Source organism: Rattus rattus, chromosome 12, assembly GCF_011064425.1.
Source record: "Rattus rattus isolate New Zealand chromosome 12, Rrattus_CSIRO_v1, whole genome shotgun sequence".
NCBI lineage: Eukaryota > Metazoa > Chordata > Mammalia > Rodentia > Muridae > Rattus > Rattus rattus.
In genome coordinates, this window is record NC_046165.1 from 80849630 (window position 1) to 80870235 (window position 20606).

Below are 20606 nucleotides of genomic sequence, written 5' to 3' on the forward strand. Positions count from 1 at the left end.
AACTTACCTTGGTATCTAAATATAGTGTGTATAAAAGTATATCCCAGGAGGCAAGACAGACAGAAAGACAGACAGACAGACAGACAGACAGACAGACAGACAGGTAAAGAGGAGAGGATGGAAGGGAAAGGAGGAAACAGTGGATGAGAGGATGTTGGCTGGAACAGTGCAGGGTATAATTTTTCAAACTTAAGACAGTTTGTATCATTTGAAAATATTGATTTCTTCTTTCATATTATTTGTAGCAGTATTTTGCCTGTATGTGTGTAGGTGTGCCGCATGTAGGCCTGGTGTCCACAAAGGCAAGAAGAGGGTACCACATCCCCTGGAACTGAGGTTACAGATAGTTGTGATGGCTCTCTCTATGCTGGGAGATGAACAGGATCCCCCGCAGGAATAACAAGGGCTCTTAACTGCTGAGCCCAGTTTTTGCATTTTAACATTCCTTTTTTTAAAGGAATTAATTATTTTATGTATATGTGTACACTGTCGCTGTCTTCAGACACACCAGAAGAGGGCGTCAGATCCCATTACAGATGGTTGTGAGCCACCATGTGATTGCTGGGAATTGAACTCAGGAGTTCTGAAACAGTAGCCAGTGCTCTTAACCACTGAGCCATCTCTCCAACCCCATTTTAACATTTCTAGAAGGAAGATGACAATGTATGAGCAACAATATGAGTTTATAGTTACTGACTAGGAGACTAACTGCTCCTGCAGACAGAAGATGGTCAGACCCTGCTCCATTATCTGAGAGTGGGCACTGTGCAGGAGAAAGAGTCCAAGCTCCCTTTGCACTTCAGAAACAGCAGTGTTTGCATAGGGCTGACATTCTCTTCAATAGCTGTGCTCATAGGTTCATTAACTTTTAACTTATCTTGTCTATAGTGAAAGTGAGTCACAGTTCTCTGCTTTGTGTTTTGGTACAGCCACGATGGCTGCATGAAAGCACATTCACACTGTCTTTATCTGCTAGGGACAGTTTCATTCCTTTTGAAATATAATTTTTGACTATAGAATGCATATAGACAGCATTGAACTCAAAAGGATGTATATACATATACATATACATACACACAGGAACACACACACACACACACACACACACACACACACACACATTGAAATGGTATTGCAAAAGACACAGTGCTTTGTGTTTTCGTTTTAAAAATATATCTTGGAGACTTTTCCCTAATACAGAACATATCCTACCAGATGTCTATATTATTTTTCATTAAGAAGATATGAAACTAATCTTACCGAGTAGCATATAAAATCATATTATCATTATCATCTGTTCCACGAAACTTCAAACTCATTCAAACGTTTCCTTTCTCTGCGACCTTGAGTCTCTGATTCTCCTCGAGGATGCTTAAGTTGCTCCTCTCTCTTCCTGGATAGGTTTGGGTTCCTTACTGTCTTAGGATTTCCTGCTGTGAACAGACACCATGGCCAAGGTAACTCTTACAAGGGACAGCATTTAACTGGGGCTGGCTTACAAGCTCAGAGACTTAGTTCATTATTATCAAGGTGGGAGCATGGCAGCATCCAGGCAGGCATGGTGCAGGAGCTGAGAGTTCTGCATCTTCATCTGAAGGCTGCTAGCAGACTGGCTCCCAGGCACCAGAACGAGGGTCCTAAAGACCACACTCACAGTGACACAATCACTTCCAGAAGGCCGCAGCTCTTACAACAAGGCCATGCCTCCTAATAGTGCCACTCCCTAGGCCAAGCATATACAAAAATCACACTACCTCAGATCTCACTGGCGGAAGATTTTCAAAGTTACCTGCAGGCCATTTTCCCATTTCTTTAATGGAGTCCTTTCCTTCTACTGCTGGGTGCCCCCCCCCCATACCTTGTCTAGTTTTGCTTGGCTCCATTGTTGGTTATGCCAGTTGCCAGACTACCTCCGTATTTCACTTAATCTCCTACAAGAAAACCTTTGTGACAGGAGTAGAGCAGCGAGATGGCTCAGTGTATAGAGGCACCTGCTGCACAGGCCTGATGGCACATATCCCTCCTTGCCACAACACACAGGTGCGTGCACGCGTGAGCACACACACACACACACACACACTCACAAATCGTAAGGTTATGAAGGCATGTGCTTTTATGATACTAGGTTTATTTTTAAATTAGAAATCTTATTTTTGGTTTTGCCTTTCTTCTTGCTGCATTCTCTGTGCATTTCGCTGTTCTTTTCTTAACTCAGGTGCTTACCCGTGTTGGTTTTGTTTGTATGTTTGTTTTATTGTGTTATTCGGTGTCTCACACTATAGATTTTCTTTTGATAAGAGCTTTGGTTGAAGACCATGATTTTAAATGCCATTGCTATTATCAGTGTTTTGTAGATTTTGGTTTAAGTTTGGTTTTTAAGGTCGGCTCGAATTAACAGTTGTTTATAAGGAAGTCTTCAGTATCCATATTGTGTCAGTTTCTGACTTACTGCATTGCACTCTGAAGATGGGAGCCCTACTAAAACTTCTCAAAATTCCCTGGGATTATTTATCTTTAATTTGTTTTTATAGCCTGTCACAGCCATGTGTTCCAAAATTTTGAAAGGCCTTAACAATATACGTTCTCATTGCCAAGACCTAAAGTTAGATCTGTATCATGTAGCCAACATTTAGTGATTATGGTTCTGGATTCTTGGTCTACTTATGCAAACTTAGAGATTAAAATGCCTTATTCTTTCCATTTTTATTTCCTTGCTTCTCTGTAGTTCACACACGGACCGTATGGGTCTGTATAGATCCTGAACTCGCCACTTCAGAGAAAACCTCCCATCACAAATGCATCCCTGCCCCAAACGATGCGAAAACACATTTACAGGAGCTGCGGTTTTATGCTTTCATCAGCTGTACAGAGCCTACAACTCCTACCATCGTGAGGAACATTCTAGCAAGCATTTCTCAGTTCTCACGCCCCATTTCACTGAAGAAGAAGCAGCTGGCCCTGAGGGTCAGGCAGGGCTGCAGAATGAGGGTAGTACAGACAGTGGGAAGCCACTGGCTTGTGGGGCACATGAGAATGGGTATCACAAAGGGTTATGGGAGAAAAAGAGACAGTAATATGTTATCTCCGTCTCAGACAGCAAGAGTACAGCAGATTCACACATGGGAAAATCTCGGTCTCGGTCTTGAAAAACACTGAGTTTCCCGGTGGAGACCTGCTAACTCCATTTCATTCTGTCAGAGGATGCTCACTCCAGGACTCATAATTGCTGGACCCAGGAGCTAAGGTACCTTCTGGAAGTAAGGAATTAATTCTGCCCTTCCTTTTGACTACATGTAGGTTACAGTATTCATGGAAGAAATCTGATCCTGAAATTTCACATTAGCCCCTAGATGGAATGATTTTAAAAAAATGCAGAAATCCTCCTAATTTTATAGAAAATATTAATATTTAATGAAAGTGTCAAAAGAAATATAAGTGCACTTGGCTTAAACATTTTAATATTGGTCAGCATATTTTGCATTTTGCATACTTTACAAGAAGTGTGCCTTTACTGAAAATAAATGAAATATTTTTAACTTTTCCAATTTTAAGCTTGATGAAAATATATTTAAATAGTCCACATGTTGTATACAAATCAAGTGTAATTTTTAATTCTTTAGATAGGAATCAGCAGGACATATTTGGGGCTCTTGGACCCTCATCACAGCCTGTGTTATACAAGAAATCACAGACTATGCATTAAGTCAGTAGAGTGGCTATATTTAGACCCAGGGTTTTAATGTAGGATTCTTATATTAGATCATAACTGTTAACAGACTCAAAGTATGTCTAAAACACGGAAGACATTAAATTATAACAATTCTAATGAGTTGAAGATAAGGAACTAACTTATTTGACATGAGTATATCATAATTTAAAACTCCATCTTTCTTTTTTAAAGACATCATCCAAATATCATTATCCAAATAAAAGCCCATGTTGTAATAACACCACACAATTGTCTTTGATATTTGGCCTGTTTCAATGACATAAAAGTCATAGCTTTACCTTTTCTAATATTTTGTCCTTAAAAACATTTTCTATGGCAACAGCTTTGTAGGGATTTACAGTTTTGAAACATTCAGATACATGGTTTATAACTTGGTTTTCATTTATACTTCTGTGATGGGAAAACCTCAGTAACTGCCAGGATTCAACAGTAACTAAGTTCTGGAGTCTACTAGGCCTCATTCATGTTCACTGTCTCTAGACGTGAGATTATCAAACCTCTTTATTGCCTTCTCTACAGCAATTCTTGCTCTTTCCAATAAATTTCTATACAACAGAGTAATATTTCAAAAAAACACATTGCAAACTATCATCTCTGTTCTAAAAACACTTTGACTCCTGTCCATTTTATATTCACAACCCAAATCCATCTAGAGCACAGGGTGTTTTCTCTATCCTTCCCAGTATTGTGCACTCCCATTCTTGTCTGTCCCCCAGTACTATCTGGTCACTATCTACTCCCAGTGATCTTTGGGGGATCTCCGTCACACTCACTATTTCTTCCCTCCAAGCCTTGACTTAAATATGGCTTCCTCAGGTGTAGGACCCTGGGATGTGCATTCTATTAGTTGCCCATTAACAGACTCCCCAGAGATGGGCAGGACAATGCAAAGCAACCACCAGTCATTAGGGAAGCGAAGCATTTGTGGTCTCACTTGAACTTCAGCCTTGCCCATCAGACTAGTAACTCTGTGGGTATGAACAGACCATAGGTGCCCCTTTGCGAGTCTCAGACAGATACTAGTCAGACAGAGCTGTCGGGTTTTTCTGTGGAAGGGAGCATTCATCAGGAAAGAATGAATTCTTTGAGATAACTAGGCAGCTGAGACATGGGGTAGAGAGCCAGCCAAGGCCATGTCAGTAAAGCCTACCAGTGGTCTGTACATGATGAACATGCTCTCAGAATGCATTTTCAAAATAAGCAACTAGGGGGAACTGGGGAAGAACCTACTGAAACATTTCCAGAAAACCTATGTGCGTTGGATGTATGTGTCTGTGTACAATGTGTTTGAGAAATGTTTTACGTCAGACATAGGAACGGAGAGCCGCAGTTCCCCTCCCCCCTGGCCAAGGATTATCTCATGGGTTACCAGTGCTTTTCTGCCAGGGAGCAGTCTGCCTCCTCTCCCTCTCCAGTATGTCAGAGCAGCCATTGACAAGGAGCTGAAACTCAGTAAGGTGTAGTTTAGGGTCACATCTCACTTCAGGCGGCTTCCAAATTTATGTTCAAAGAGATGAAAGACACAAAACAAGATAGGCCTGGCTATAGGAAGTGTTTGGTACATTCTCTGGCTTCCTCAGATCACTGCAGAACACATCGAACCTGATATCTTCCCATACAGAAGCCCTGCGAGAACGTCAGAGGGGGGGGGTGGGGTGGGGTGGCTTACCAGCCTGCGTTATCTTAGACTGTCTGCCTGAGAGGCATTTTCAGTTACACAGCTCACGTGGCCTTACATACCTAGGTTAGGCAAGAAGAAAGGTAAATGAAACTCATCAATCTTGGGCGTTTGCATCTTTCTAAGTCGCTGCTACGGATAGCGTTTCATTTGTGTGGGATCCGTCATTAAAACACAGACATTGTCTCCCACGAGTGCGTGACGTGACTGAGCTTCTTATGCAATGATAATGATTTCGCTAAGAAGCGGTCTTTGAATTACACTATGTGAAGGCTCCAAGATTCCATCCCCCACTAAATGAAAACATGATGAGAAAGCGTTCCCATGCTGAGGGAAAAGGACAAGTGGTGCGTTCCCTGGAACTCACCCCGTGATTAGGTGATGCTGCTCACAAGGAGTCACAAACACTTACTACCAACCCTTCCTGTTTAACAGAGCCCAGCAAGGACTCAACTGCTCGGTCCAATACTGTCATTATGAGAGAAATTCTGCCAACAAGTTCCAGTCAGGTTAGTATCATTCAATCATGCTGCTAATAGGAATAATTCCGTGGTAATTGGTGTATTTGAGATGCGAGAAGGATGCAAATGGCTGCGGAATCCTTAATGATTTGTGCTGACTTTCATGGTGAAAATGACAACATATTAGTTTACCAGATGCTGGTTCAAGCCATAGGCCATTAACAGGAGGGTGTTCTCGGGACACTTTCAGAACAAATACCAGCTGGTTTACTTGTGGAGTACAGACATAATCACAGGCATCCCAAGGAAGACCTCCGCAACGCTGTAGGAGACATCATAAATTAAAGCCTTGGCGTGCTCATTATTGCCTTTTCTTCATAAAAGCAACGCACTGTCCTGGAGAGATGCAAAATATTAAACAAGCATCTAAATAAACTGCAGAAAGGATTGCCTTGAAAACTAAACCCCCCACTTAAGACCATCGACAGTATTCAAGTATTCAGTGCTAATTCCTGTCTTGTCAGGAAAGCTTTCTGGTTAGCATTCTCAGGAATTGTCAGCTTATTAGTAGATTTAATAGGCTGCTTTCAGAGGAAGAGAGGTCTTGAATCAAATAAGCAGATGAAATCAAAAAGAGAGAGAGAGAAAAAAGCAGACCCCAAATTTAATGTAAAGCACATTAGTAACCAGGACAACTCGACCGTCTCAGCAATCTGCTAAGGAGATAAATTCATATGAGAAAAGAAAAGAAAATAACAACAACAACAACAAACCCCAAGCCAGCCCAACCTTCAGAAGAAATGTGAAAATTATTTACATTTCCTTCCTGTCTCCCTAGGTGCAGGGCTCTTCCCCAGAATACAGAATGATCCTAGTTGGAGACAAAGAGACGTTGGCAAAAGAAAACAGAAATAAATAAGTAAATAAGCAAGTTCCCATTTTCAGCCTTAACAGTATCACAGTGATGATTTCTCAGGGTCTGATCACCACCTGGAGAATGTTTTATTAAAAAACCCACTCCTGTTAAAACTTTCTCGGGGAAGATGGGAGTGGAAAGAGTCAAAAGATGATGGGGTGATTGCTCTTTCTCAATAGGAAAGGGTGATGCCTTGTTAAAGGGACCAAGGCCAGATAATGACACCAACTCCAGTCTGTATCTTTGAGTTGTGCTCTGTGCACGTGACAGGATCTGCTGTAATGGTCACATACATATGTGTATGTGTATATGTATATGTATATGTATATGTATATGTGTATGTGTATGTGTATATGTATATGTATATGTACACACGCATACACAGTAACATTTAATGAGTGCATTCCGCGTGTAACTAGCTACCTCAGGAACAGAATGGCATTCTTAACTGGTGATTAGGGGTTCTGTGAGCATCTTGGGCTTGGAGGGGCAGTTTCTCACTGAGGACTCTTCCGCCCTATTCACTTTCATTCAGCTCTTTCTGGGGGGAAGTTAAAAGCTGCCGTGGTAATCCCTTAAGTACATCTTAGATAAAAGGCACAGTGTATAAGCCATTGGATGAGGGAGCCTTTTATGCAGAAGTCACTGAATGGGTGGCCTCTGCGCCATGTGAGTTGGGAAAAGCAGGCTCCGTTTCCTTTCCCAATGTGGGGTTAGTAGGACCCCAGGCGAGCCAATTGGCTGCCATCGCCTGCCATCACTAAGGCTGCTGCCCCTTCATTCACCTTGCTTCTTGTGCCCACTCGGCTCCTGGGGCCATTTTGCTCCCGAAGATGGAAGGAGGGGCGACGTGATCTTTGGTAGGGACCCAAATTCTCTCTAAATGCCAACTCGGCCAGCTGGCACAGAACAGGACTACCCTTCTTCGGAGGGAGTTCGTGAAACCCGAATTAGCATGCTCCATTTTACAAACCTTTCTTGTATTTAAAGACTAATTCATGACAAACAGTGGCTCCCGCACTAAGGTCTGGCGCACCAGGGGCTGGCATCCTACCAAACACATGCGACTAATTGCCACCCTCAGACGACACGCAACTAACAAACTCCATTTGCTGTAGCAGATTCGCTGAGGATGCAAGCCCGGAAGACAGCAGAGGCAGAAAAGGTCCTTTCATCGCCCTGTCCTAGCTGAGCGCCTGAAAAACACCTTTGTTTCCCTGCACCAATTTATCTCCACCGAGGGCTCCAAGTACTGCTAAGTTGCAGGAAGACTGTTTGGGACACGGCAGGGCCCCAACTATGGTTGTCAGATGTGGGGATCTGCCTTTCTCTTGGCCCAAGGAACTGTGCAAAATTGTCCATTTGAAACGGCATCTCTTGCCTCACTTGGAAATCTGTCAACCCTAGTACTCTCCATGCTTCAGTGAGGTTTTTAGGGCTCCCTTACACAAGACTTTATAAAAAGTATGTGGGCCGCCAGCTCCTGCATGTATTATGGATTAGTAAGTAATTTAACTTAGCTATGCCCCCATCTACAATGTAGGGATAATGTTAGTATCTACCTTGTGCAGTTACTATGAGGATAGACGAGTCATCATATAGAATGTGATATGCCTCCGATTCTGGACATTAAGTCTGACATTACTGTGAACAAAAATGTTAGGTGAAAGTTTATACTTAACTGTAAACTACCCAGGAATTCAACCTCTATGCCTCTGCTCATTTCGACTGCCTTCTCTCATTGACCAGTTCTTCATGACCACATTTTGTCTCCCCTTCAAAGCCTTCCTTTGATGCTGGCTTCACCACAGATTTTCCTTGCTCTATCAGCTGCAGTCAGCCGCTTCAGTCTTGGATTTTTACAAGCAAGTGAGAGTGTTTATGCACCTGTTTGGGGGTTTTTCCCCTCATCTTGTGTGCAGACTCTTTATCCTCATCTATGAGTAAGTTACTCATTGGTAGGCATACAGTGAGTAACTGTTGATAAAGTAGACAGTCGGTGGACAAAATTACACTTCACTCCTGCCAGGTGTATATAACAATGCAGACAGGGAAACGATGTCTAGTAGTTTTGGACCAGATTAAGAGTTCTGTCCAAGTCAGTGTGAACTAAGGCTCATAAATCAAACCCTGTAGTTGAAGTCTATATGCAGGTGCAAGCTGGAACAGATAAGGCAAGGCCTATGATTGGGCAGTGAAAAAGTAAGGCAGGGACAGAGTTTTTGTAAGGCAGGGGAGAGGGGAAAAAAGGAGAAAAGAACCAAGATGGAGGAGGAGGACAACCCAGATCTATGGGTCTTAAAGGGCCACAGGTAGTTATGAGTATTTCATAAGTGATGGGGTTTTATAGGTCAATTTATCTTATCTAGGTGGGCGGTTTATATCATTATCAATTGATGGTGAGATTATTGTGTGAACATTTTGTGGATTGAGAATTTAAGATATAAATCTCATTGCTAAATTACGAGCTTATTGAGTTTGGATGTTAACAAGTTACTGGGAGTTGTGACTAAAACCACAGGGAGCGGAAGCTGGGAGTGTCAGCAGCGTCCACAGCAAGGGAGTTGCAAGAGGGCAGCTGCTGCGGGCTCGGAGAGCAGCTAGCGACAGCATGAGATGGTGAGTCAGGTTGAGATCCTTTGTTGAGTGAGATGAAAATACCCGCAGATGTCATGTGGCCCAACGGAGTGGCACTAGCGTGGGATGGTAGAATTTCTTTTATTAATATTTATGACTACAAAACCCAACAGTAGGATTTATCAATAACTATCTCAGCTAGGACTTTCACAACAAAAAGCACAGATGAAGTATTAGAAGTCATAGTTGTGGGTTTTTGGGAAGGAGGTAACATAAATACCCTTTAGGATAATGTATACTAGTAGGAGAGATCCCCACCATGGAGGCCTTGCCCGGGCATTAATGTAGGAAGGCAATTAGGTGGGGATAAAGGATCAGAGCAGAGATAACATGGCAGAGCCTTAGAGAGCTAGAGACCATAGACAACAGTTGAATGGTCTGCAGTGAGAGAGACCTTTAAACAATCCTCTAAATTAAGGAGATATTCCTGCTTTTATAAAACTTTGAAGGGGGACAGGAAGTTGCAAAGCATGAGGTCTAATTCAACATAGCCTACCTGACAAAGAACCAGATACAGGGTAGACAATACATCTCTCTTGTAGTTTCGGAGGTGGGGGTGGCATGGGGACTGCAGGGCCCTAGCACAGTTTTTAAATCCTCTGTCTCAGAAGCAGAACCATAGGAGTCATGGCCTAACTTCTCCCCTGAATTAGACCTGGTCTCCTAAGTGTTCAAATCCTTAAAGCGGCAGGTCCATGATGTAACACCAGAGAGCTTACATAATAGCAATTTATTTCCAAAATTCCAGAGACTAACACAGCTCAGGAGGGCTGGCTCTCTCCTTGCGTGGCACAGTTCACTGTTTTGCTCACCCATCCCCACCTGATTCTCTGCCTATGCATAGTTGAAGTTTCTTTCTGTTCTTCTAAGGGAACTGACTGTATTGGGTTATGGCCTCACCCTTAAAACGTCATTTAACTTTAGTTAGCTCTTTGAAAGCCCTGTCTCTGAATACAGTAGTAATATTGGAGCTAAGGCTGTCAATCTGGTAGAGGGAGCATAAGCCAGTCCACAACACTAAAATATACAAACAGAAATGGTTAGTATGCAAGTTGTGAGTAACCCAGAAATCACCTGGAGCCTCCGGGGAGAAAGGTCTCTGTGTTAGGAAAATGACTGCCATAGAAGCAGCTCACACACTCGAGCATGAAACGGGAGCAAAAGCAACAGACAAACCACAACACTGTCCACAGAACACGTTCCGGGGTGAGACGTGCACCTACTTCTCTCACAGACAGGAGAGCAGCAAGCAGCAGCCCGAGCAAATGGAAATTTCTGTCTGAACAAACACTTGTGCACTTTATAGAACCTAAGCCGATTTTTGTGTTAAATTACAATTCATCTGAATGTGTTTTTTTTTTTTTCTTAAGGCGAACCTGGAGTTTTACACAGCCCTGAACATCTGAACCAAGTTCTCAGGAAGCGTTTCCTCCTCTGCCTCTTCACAATTTAACAGGTGTGTGTGTGTGTGTGTGTGTGTGTGTGTGTGTGTGTGTGTGTGCGCTCACACTTATACACACAGTGTTCAGGTAGCCACAGAGGACAGAAGAGGGTGTCAAACCCCGTGAAGCTGTAGCTTTAGGCAGTTGGGAGCTATAGTGTGTTGGAGAACCAAGCTCAGATCCTGTGAAAGCGTCCCACACCTAAGTGCTGAGCCATCTCTCTCAGCTTCTCACGTAGGTTTAAACAACTAATTCTCTACTAGTGCACCATGTGTATCAACCCCTTAAGCTAATGGTTCCCACCGAATTTGCTTACTTTCTGCTCTTAAAACACTTATCACATGTTATTGGGTGAAATTTGTGAGCTGATCTCTCACCAGGTCCCCCCTCCTGTTGTTTAAGATTAGGAGTGCAGTAAATCTATTGTCTCATCCCAAGCCCCTGCACAAAGGGACAACTGTAGTAGTTGATAGACACCCTCCCAGGAAGTAAACAAGAACAGAGCTTAGTGTCAGAACCGAAATGATTGCAGTGGAGTGTTCCACAGCACAGGGAAGACAGCGCCTGCATTAATATCAGGTCTCCTTACCATTTTTAATTCAGAGTATCTAGCAGTGGACCCAGAATCTTTCTACACCTCCTCATGACTTACCAATTCATCTGAAATAATAAAGGAGAAAATGAGAAGCTATTAGCCCTTTTTCCATTCTCTAGTCTACCATCGCTCTCAATTATTAATCAATTGAAATATTGCCAAAAAGTCTTCAGGCCTCTCTCCAAAAGGAGAGACAGACATTTTCAAGTGAACAATTAACCATTTTCTGCATCTCACAGAAATACAACTTCTAGACAATGAGAGTCTGATGGCATTTTCATTTTCTTGATGCTGTGGGAGACTTAAAAACATTTGTCTGGATAAACATTGAGAGGACTTCAATCCCATAAGTCATTTCTTAACTCCTTGGAGTTTTAGAAGCCTATGGTTAAGATATGCACCAATATATCTCGTGATGCCTCAGGCTCAGTATTGTGTCCTGTCTGGGATGCCACAACAGTCCTGACTGGACAGTGAGGAGAGCAGAAAACCATTGCTACAAGGCCTTATTCCCCACAGTGGATTCCTGAAGAAACAGCCACTGACTCTGACTTTCGGAGAGCTTACTTCTAAGACAGGCCATCAAGAAGAAAGGTGAACAGAAGGATAAAGAAAACTTTACAAAATCAACAGCAAGGAGAGGCGAGGATAAAGGGGAAATGGGAGCAAGTATTCACAGAGGCTAGAAAAGCTTGTCAAATCCCACGGAGCTGGGGAGCTGGAGTTCCAGGCAGCTCTGAGCCATCCCATGTGGGTGTTTGGGAACCAAAGTCGGACCTTGTGAAAGAGCAGCAAACACTTCAGCACAGAATCATCTCCCTCGGTCTCTCATGTTGGTTTTAACCACTAATTCTCTACTAGGGACATTGTCTTAGGGTTTTACTGCTGTGACCAGACACCATGAACAAGGCAACTCTTATAAAGATATTTAATTGGGGCTGGCTTACAGATTCAGAGGTTCAGTCCATTATCATTAAGGTAGGAGCAAGGCAGCATCCAGGCAGGCATGATACAGGAGAAGCTGAGAGTTCTACATCTTCACCTGAAGACTGCTAGGAGAAGGTTCGCTCATCTAGAGATCAGAGGTACTGAGACTGAGAGCTCATTTGCATCTGAATCCAAAGTGGGAACACAACAGAGAAACTGATATACTTGCTTTGAGCATGAGTCTGCCTTCAAGATTAAATTCCCAGTGACTCTGTTTCCTTCCTGTCAGTCCTGGGCTGTTCTTCACTATCCTTGCCATCATCACTAAGGGGAACTTTTTTAGTGACCAGCAGGGTACCACTTGTGAGTATGAGGCAGAAAGTACCATTTACCTAGTCCTTCTCATCCAGTGTTCCCTGATGGGCCCAACGCTATTACAAGTGATAGAGTCTTAGGGGTAATGTGATATGTTGCTAAAAATATTCATTTATTTCTTTTTATCTTTTGTAGCATTTTAAAGCAGGAAGGTGAACAATAATGTTAATTTCAATTATATTTTGAAGTCTGCTCATGCATATATTTAATAACTTTGTCAATGAGAATGGAGTCCAAGACAACTAAATATTCTTTAATTATTTTATTATTATTATTTTAGTTACTCCAGGAAATAATGAGCTCATTGTCTTTGTAGCTTTTCATACCCCTTTCTCCACTTCCTTTCTCTGACTCCTTCTCTTCCATTGCTGATACTTTATATCGGGGTATGCCCTGTAGATATACTTTGTGGCCTTCCTCAGCTTTTCACTCGTTTTCTCTGGGATGCTCAGCTGCACATTTAGGTTTAAATGGAGGGCAAGGAGTGTGTATATCCATTCAGTCCTGGTCAAAATGCCAGTCTACCCGCCTTCTCTAAGTTCTACTCTCTGCTGTTAGATAACACTAAGGGATAAGTGATTTTCATGATTGAAATCTTAGAAAATATTTTATACTTTGCATTTGAAATTGGATACTTACGTATAATTTGGTTAATTTAATTTAATTTTAAAATTAGCTAAGCTTTCACCATAATTATCTTGCATTTCCAGTAACGCTTAAGGAGTAAAAATGGTTAACTCATAAGCTGTCTGGGAAAGTAGGTGGTTGAATAATTGTTAATTTTGGTAATTAATAACAATAGCATAATGCTTTACTTTGCTGACTTTGTATCAACTTGTTTTGATTTTGTTGTTTCTCCATATGCTTAAATCAAAATACATTATCTTTTCATTCTTAATAGGCCATTCAAAAATATACTGATCCTGGTAGAAATGACAAGATTCTAGATAGACTAAATAGATAATCAAAGTATTGCAACAGTGGTCCCTAGAAACTGGGAAGAGAGAGAGAGAAAAGAGAGAAGAAGAAGAAGAAGAAGAAGAAGAAGAAGAAGAAGAAGAAGAAGAAGAAGAAGAAGAAGAAGAAGAAGAAGAAGAAGAAGAAGAGGAGGAGGAGGAGGAGGAGGGAGGAGGAGGAGGAGGAGGAGGAGGAGGAGGAGGAGGAGGAAGAAGAAGAAGAAGAGGAAGAAGAAGAAGAAGAGAGAAGACCAGAACTCTGTGTTTCTCTCCCCAGTATGTCCACATGGAATAAATCTTTTTCTACTTCTCAAGACTGTTTCTTCTATTGACCTTGTGAGGAAAAGTAGGTAAACCTTGCTTCTAACAGTTGTCAGAACTCAGGCCCTGACATTTGCACCTCTGATGAAACTAATACATGGAGCTTCAAAACCATTATTGGATGGGTGTCCATACCTTGGTGTTATATGGGACTAGATGTGACAGCTTTGCCTCAAGTCATGTTGATGCTATTATAAGTGTGATTACAGTAGGACCAGACGAATAAATGAACCCAAACCCAGACTGAAAAAAAAAAAAAAAAAAAAAAAACACAAACAACGTGGAATCCTGTCAGACTTCCTGTAACTTGTCCTCCTCTGGAGCTCCAGAGAACTCCTCTTTCTGAAGATTACCTTGCTTCCTTAGTACATTCTCAAAGCTCAGTGCCAAGAATTATCTTAAAGCTTGCCAAAAAGAGATTCCTGGGCTCTACCCCGGAGAACCTCACTTAATGCTCTGAGTTAGCCCAGAACTCGAGTTTTTTAACCTGTTGACACCCCTCAGCTGTCTAACTTGCAGGGAATGTTTGCTGATGTGTGCAGTGGATGACAGCTGGCGATCAAGATGCAGCTGGTATCTTGACCGGAGATATTTAACAACTGGAATCAATTTAGACAATCTCCATCAACATTGGCTCACATTGAAATCACCTGTAAAGAGCCCTTATCAACAGCGTCATGCCCCCATCCCACCTTCTCACGCCCAGCTGTGACATACTTGCCAAAAGACACTTGTGCATTCAGTCTAGGGGGGAATCAGAGAACTATCTTGCAGAGAACCACAGCCCAAGGGTACTCGGAGTCAGAAAGGCTCAACCCACCCACCCAAGTGAAGGCGAGGCCTAGACTTGAACAATGCAGTCACAGAAGCAGAGGTTTGCTGAGATAAAAAAAACCCACCAGAATCTCCTCCCTCACTGTTCCCCAGCACAGTGGAATAAGCCTTGAAGTTACAGCACAAAAACAAGCCTTTCCCTTGGTTTTAGGCTGCTGGCAGAATGATTTAGTAGTTCTATTATCAAAGAAACTCCATTATAATTACAGTGTTTGAATTATATACAAAACAAGAAAAATTCAGAAGGGAAAGTCCTTTAATCAAAACTGTAAAACAGAACAGTTCTGGCTACAGTTAAAAGCAAACTCTAAAATGTTAAGAGTCAGCTCTCCAGTCCTCCGATTCCTGCTTCTTTCTTAGAAGAGTGACACTACACATTTTTTCAATTAAACAGTTTGACAATCCGAAGAAACCCACAGTGCATGATTTAATGAGCATATACTGTGTGCCTGGTAATCGGCAGGCTGACAGTTGACTCATTTCAACGTGACAAGAGGGCACTGCACATTAATAGAAAGGTTTCCAGGGTCTCTTTTCATTAAAAAGCTTTACAGTCAAGGAACATCCAACTGTATTGGTAAAGCTGTCACTGAAGGTCCCTGGTGACCTTAACTTTCTGTCACTCTCCAAGTCTTCAAGTCTGGATGATGAAATTCATTTTTAAGAACATAGAACTAACAACAAAATACAGACATTGAAGGTTCTCTGGTATTGTCAAGAGGCAGTGTTGCTTTGATACCAATTCCATCAGTAATTCCACAGTGAAAAAATTGTGACCCAGTAGATGAGAGTTCTTCATAATGACAACAAATGTGAATTATTCTTGAAAAGAATGCCCAATCGATTACACTATTCAATATTTTAGAAGAAATTCAGTACACTGGAAATATACATATGTTTGTGACAGAGAAATAGTCAAATCTGAATAAAACACACACAGCCTTGGTCAGATTCTATCAGCCGCTTGGAGCTCGGGTTCTTGAATGATAAATATGGAAGGAACAACCACTGTATATGGAGGTCAAAGATACTTTCTGATAATTCCTGGCAGGGTAAGAACACTTTAATTGAACCCACAGAGTCTCAAAGTACGGAGTATGTAACATGTAGTGATAGGCTGATGCCCTTGAGCCTTTTTATCAGCCTGCATGCACAATAGAGGAGAAAGCAAGCAATACTCCAGCATCCGTGTAAAATGGAGTTCCATCCAATTCTACCTAGTGCCCAAAAAGAAGAGTTTGGGTCATGACACAGAGCCTCAGCATGCAGTTCAGGTCGGACAGTAGCTCGCTCTGCAGTCAGAGTTGGTCTCAAACTTGTGATTCTCTCGCCCCAGCTTCCTGAGTGTCAGCATCCCAGGTAGATGCCACAGATCCCAGTCATCATTTTTATGTCAGTGACAGTGATTTTGATGATAATGTAATAAACTTCTGGCAAGTTTTAAGCTTACTGATAATCAGATTTTGAAACATGCTGTTTACATCTTTGATCTGTCTTCCAGAAAACTTAGTGAGTTCTCTGGTTCATTGTGTGTTTGCAACCCCATTAACTGGTAGTGGTAAGAGATTTATTTCCCATTTTACTAGATGTATTTTAGTTACAAGAGTTGTCTATAAACTATACATGAAGCAAACTTGTCATTTATATGGTAAGGGAGCTACGGCAAAAGTCTATGTCACTTGAGTCCAGGAAAGGGCTCTTCAAACACAATCTGAAAATGACATAGAACTTCTCTTACAAACTGTGGAATTATAATTTATTGCCTGGATCACAGAGAATATAGAAAAATGTATCTTTTATTTAAAAGGATAGCATTCGGGGATGTCAATGTCTTTATCTCAAATATGGGACAATAAAATTTTCCTTAGATTGTTGTGATGACTCAGAGATAATATTTCCTAAGTCAGTCAAGATAGCATCTCATGCTTGGATGCTTGGTTTCATTGTAAACTCTGCCTGCTCTGATTTTAAGATATGAGCGTACCATTGCTGGTCAGAAGTCAAACTTAGTGTGTGGATCTCACCCTTCATTTAGAAATCAGGTATGCCACCAAAGCTCCCAGCATGGATCTACATGAGCTGTCTTTCTCTTATGTCACAGAGGAGGGAAATCTAGGATAGCTTCCACAGTCCTTCATTCTTATTATAGATGCATTACAATGCATATTTGATTTGCAGCTTCTCAGCTCAGTATTCAGTTCATCTAGAACCGGGCCGTTATCACAGGCCTATCTCTTAGAAATAGCAAGCTTCCTCATGTTTCCCATCGACTGACCACAGCCAGAGTATGGCCAAGCATACCACTAGGATGTTCCTTTGTCTTCAGGGGAGTCAGTTGAAGAGTACTTCAGTTCTACCAGTGCACACTCTGGCTAAAAAAAAAAAAAAAAATCAGAAAAAGCTTCCCCCAGTGTGATGCTGTTGGAAAACCCTTGAAAACAAACTTGGCCTTGAACACCAATACCCATCAATTTCACGGTCTGGGGCAACACATTGAGCCTACCTGAGCCACGGAGTCCACCAGCTGCTATGAGGGTACAGAGAATGTACAATACTATTGTCAGCAGCAATACAGTAAGAGTATCAGCTAGAATGGACTTAACATTTTATTTAGTTAAATACGAGTACTGTTGGATTAAATGTCAAAGGCACCTGTCTTGTTCTTGGATTGTGGAATATGCTCAAATACATGATGTGTTGCACGAGGCAAAAACCAATTGAAAACATTGAGAAGAAAGATATAAGCGGTGGATTACCCCGAGGTCTTCATACCCTCCAACAACTTTCCTTTCCACACATGGGCTGATGACCATTAGCCTGGCTATTCCTTAACCCGGTGAGCCACACAGGCCTCTACTATGATCGACTGCTCCAAAAACCCCACTTAGAAATTCATAAACAGATTTCCCTTGGAATTTTATCAGCTACATATTTATTGATAATTGTTATGTCTTCCTAACACAATAACCCTTCTGTAAAATACTTTCTCTCTGATAATAATTTTTGTCTTAAAGTGTCATTCCCCTGATACGTAGGAGGGCATTCTGCATGTCTTCTACTGTTTCTACAGCACATCTTCCCCACCAGTTCCCATTAAGCCTATGAGGTCCTTTATAGATGTAAAGGTTATCTCTCAATATAGTATCATCGTTCATGATTTTTCAATATATTCTGGTACCTATGCCTTTTAGGTAGAATGCACAGGGCCAATTCACAATATAATGGCAATGCTTGCATTTAGTGATTCGGTTTTGTTTCTTTGTTTGATTTGTATCTCTGCTTCTTGTTCTCCTCTTTCTCTTTTACAATATTTTTGAATTGTTTTAGAAAGCAAGGCAAGAGGTCCTCTGTAAGTTCAAGGCCAATCTTGTCTACATATCAAGTTTCAGATCAGTGAGAACTACATAGTGAGACACCCCGACCCAAACAACAACAACAACAGCAACAACAACAACAACAATAACAACAATAACATGAATTTCTCTTTTCACAATTGACTACTCTTCTTACTGGTTGTCCTGGGAACTAAAATCTCTATTTTTGATCTTTCTACAATATTACTTGGGTTACTTTTATACTATCTCATATAAAAGTTGAAAGCCTTATATCTAAGAGGTCCATTTCTCACCCCAGCATCTTTATGCTGTACTGGTGCCGTGGACTGCAGCTACACACTTTATATCATAAACCCCATGGGACAATGTTGTTGTTCTTGTTCTACACATTTTTAAGATTGTTAAGATAGAAAATGTCTTTTCTATTTGCAATTCTAATGTATTTATCCCTTCCCAAACATTTAAGATTCTCTCTGATGTGCCTCACTTCAATCTCAGCGGCCTCTTTTGGTATCTCTTGTGCCGCAGGCCTTTCAGCAGTGAAACCCCTACACTTTGTCCTATCTGAAAATGTCCTTGTCTTAATTCCTAAAGTATATTTTAACCATGCAAATAACAAGGTTCTTTGGTTTGCATTATTACTGTTTTTCTATCCCCTCTTTACTTTAAAAACACTCTTTTCCTTTAGGCTGATGAGATCATCAGCAGGAAAAGGCTCTTGCAGTCCAGCCTGACTGACTGAGTTTGAGCCCCAGGACCTGGGGACATGGTGGAAGAAATAATGGACTGCTATAAGTCATCATCTGGCCTCCATGTGTGTACCACATACATACATTATCATTACCTAACCCTTGCCACAGATACATAAATACTATTAAAAACATTAAACTATCAGGGTTTTTTTTTCTAGACTTTTCCACTTTTGAAAAGACATTTCCCAAAAAAGTATTATGGTTCCTATTAAGACTCATTCTTTACTATATTTAAAAACATGTCATTCTCCCAGACATACTTTCTGCACAATTCTACCTCTCTTCTTATTCTGTGACTCCAATAGCATGTGTGCTTGACATGTTCTATTTTGTCATACAGTTACCAGGTCCTTGACTCTTTTCTTTGTTCAGACATTTGAATATTGTTTTTCTTTCTGGGCCTAAGAAATACAATTGTCACAGCTCTATCATAGGGTTACTGATGATTTTTCTGGTCACCTCCAAATCCTTCAAGGCCACACAGGAAATTTCTATCTCAGTAGTGAACCCTTTCTACCAATGACTTCCAAAATCTTGCTCAGCATGGAATAAATGTCAGATAATTGCTTTTTCTTTCAAAATTGTCTGCATTTTCCCAGTTCATTTATGTAGTGTGCAGTTTGAGCTTGTGTTGTGTGAATATATAAATGTAGGTGATATACGAGCAAAGGTCACAATCTGTCTAGTTCTTTGGGGAAAAACAATCTTCTTTGATAGACAAAATAGATTAACTAAATAGAACTGAACAGGGTCTTTGGAAACTGTTCAAAGCTTGGGTTAGTCTTTGTTTGTTTGTTTGTTTTTGTTTTTCAGACATGGTCTTATTATTTATCCCTGGCTAGTCTCAAATTCACTGTGGAGACCAGGTTGGCCTCAAACTCATACCTGAGTGCTGAGGTAAAATGCATGTGCCACCACTCCAGTTGCTTTAGTCACTTTTAAACCATGGTCATATTCCTGCGCCTTATAAGCCTTATCCAGGAACTATCCCCACACTCCCCCAGTGTGGCAACTGTTTACACACAGAACTAGAGAGCATCTCTCTACCTCGTGCCTTCTCAGGAATGTAAGCTCACAGTCCAGTGGCCACTACTGCCTCTGAGTCTGTAGTTTAGGTCACCAAGCTTAACGGGCAACTTCTAATAAGAGGTTGATCAGCTCACATGACATTAACTTCAGCCTGCCTTCAGTCTAAACACTAAAATAGGAACTCAGCGTTCAAGTTCTGAATTGCAGCCCTACAAAGCACCTTCCTGTTATTTTTGTTCTTCCTCCCTTTGGGTAACTGGGCAAGGGTGGATCTATTTATAATTGACATCCTTAGTCATGTCTGGCCTATTAAAGCATAGCTGGCCATACCACAAGTGGAGATAGAGAAAACATGGAGGGAATAGGTTCTTCCCTATCCTAATGACTCCTTAACCTCTACCCAGTATCTTGCCTAGAAATACCTGGTTTTACTCCTAACAAGAAACAGAAGTCAGGCCTGGTGCTCTCTTGCCAAGGACACAAGGTGATTGGACTAAAATCACAGCTTAACGTTAAACACCAAAACATCACACAGACATAGCAGCATTTAATCTCGAGGCAATGAGGTGAGTGCCAGCCATTCCTCCAGAAAGTATCCTTGAAGGACTTTGTCACTCT